The following is a 2,357-nucleotide window of genomic DNA, read 5'->3' as shown; positions in this document are numbered from 1 at the left end:
GCAGGTTCTCACAAGCAGCAGAAAATTATTGATATGCTGATCAACATGGGTAATCTTGATGAAGCAGAAAGAGCTCTTAACAACAAAGAAGCTATGACAGAACATTCTTATAACAATCAGAGGAGTGTCTCAAGGCTTACGTACTATATTGCAGGGTATGTTGCAAGAAAGTGCATCTTGAAAACAAAATGTCGTGTGTGCATCGATCAGCTTCTGTTACCAGCTCCCGATGGCAAAAATTTGAATGCTGCCACGTTTACAATTGGTTTTTGGGGAAAGGAAATGGCGCAGTATCTGTCTCATATATCGTTGGACACCTGAACCGCGCCGTAAGGGAAGGGATAAGGGAGGGAGTGAAAGAAGAAAGAGGTGCCGTAGTGGAGGGCTCCGGAATAATTTCGACCACCTGGGGATCTTTAACGTGCACTGACATCGCACAGCACACGGGCGCCTTAGCGTTTTTCCTCCATAAAAACGCAGCCGCCGCGGTCGGGTTCGAACCCGGGAACTCCGGATCAGTAGTGCCACGTTTACAAAAGCATGCGATTTTGGTGGCTTGCTCTACCCCGCATTGAGTCTCTTCAAGTTTAGCAGTCAGCTGAAGACGTTTTCACAGGATGTTTTAGCTCTGGAGGACTGCATCACGACAGCATCATGGATGTGCTTGCCCTTCTGAACAAGACAGGCATGTACCGTATTAGATGCGATCAACACTTAAGGAGCTCACGTGAAATTTGACGTCTTGTGACCAGAATACATTTTTTTTTGTCAAAGGTCTCAAGTCTCCTGACTTCGCCCGAACGAAAGCACTTAAAGTTGAGCCGTGTGTAGAAAATTGAGATACAAGATTTTGTTGAAGACTGAGTGGGGCACAGTATATGTAAATAAAATTAGTTGTGCCATGCATATTCGTGCATTTATGTTTCTTAAGCGGGGGGGGGGGGGGGGGGGGGGGGTTGGCGGCTACTGCTGCCTTACGACTGGGTTGCCATGCACAAAGTTTGCCTGACCTATTATTGGTGGCGCTTCTTTCAAGTGGCAAGTTGGTATTAGATACATGAACTAGCACTGCACTTTTACTACGTACAGCCTTTGTCAGCTCAGAGCTCACGGGGTTTGCTTCTAGGACGTATAGTGGGGCTCCTGTAGCACTTGTGGGCGTTCAGCCCATTGGAGGTAACGGGACCAAAAATATTACCTTCAGGAGATATGGAACGCTGGAAATGCATTACGAGCTATGCGGTGTGGCTCGGAAGCGAACCCCGTCGGCTCTAAATTTTTTACAAAGGCTTTACTTGCACTGATGCTGCAAGTAATTCCCCTAGCTCGCCCTTCTATAGAAATGCGTGCGCTAAAAGACGACAACGAAAGCGTTCCATGCTATTACGTAATTCCGTGTCGCAGCGTCGTGCAAACCAGATCGCGGATGTACACGGGGGAGGGAGCTCCTGTGTAAATTTCCAGGCATTTCACTTACTGCTACGCAGTTTTGGTGTTTTTTATTTGGTGCGTGAGGTCACAGAGAATTTGCATAATTCATTTTACTAAAGAGGAACGATGCATTAATTTGAACATCACGCGTTCATTACGCAGCGACTTCCGTGCGCGGCAGCAGACTGCAGGCTGACCGCGAACGACGCATTCAAGTGCGGTTGACTGCAGCGCCACCGCCAACTTCCATGCTCAGCGGCCCTCTCCGCGGCGGCTGGTCGCGCCACTCAAAACATTCTAGTACACTCTAACCGTGCTATGACATAAGAACGGTATAAGAATACATTTACGTGCTAACACTGCTAACATTTACGTGCTAACATTTACGTGCTACGTGCTAACATTTACGTGCGGCGCGACCACATCTTGTTCGCTGCTCCTTATACGCTTCTCCCGATGGCGCCACGCAGTGGCGCCACACAATGGGGGCCAATGCTCCCTAAGAATGGACTAGTGCCCAGCTGCTAAGTTGTGTGCGCCAAGACTCAGCAAGGTGGGCGGGGGATAGAGAGATGATCGTGGTAGGGTACTTTAATGGACACATCGACGAGCTCGATGGACATACCGATACCAATGGGCAACTGCTGCTACAATATATTCGCGGTGGATGGATGGGTGGATGAGGCTGAACCCTTTAAATCGGGCGGTGGCACAAGCCACCTAGCCATGACTCGTAAAATTTTACTCTTGTCTTGATTTTAGCCACCAATCAGCATCAGACACGGTGGAAGCCAAGAATTTCATAGAACTCTGCCTGAACTTTGGCCTTACACAAGTTATATCGGCACCAACAAGAAAAAGAAAAATACAGACGAGTGCTAACATGTTAGACCTACTAATCGTCAGCCATCCCGAAAGTGTTAAGT

The sequence above is a fragment of the Amblyomma americanum genome, chromosome 1, assembly GCF_052857255.1.
Source record: "Amblyomma americanum isolate KBUSLIRL-KWMA chromosome 1, ASM5285725v1, whole genome shotgun sequence".
NCBI classification, from domain to species: domain Eukaryota; kingdom Metazoa; phylum Arthropoda; class Arachnida; order Ixodida; family Ixodidae; genus Amblyomma; species Amblyomma americanum.
Note: the sequence above shows the minus strand (reverse complement) of the source record.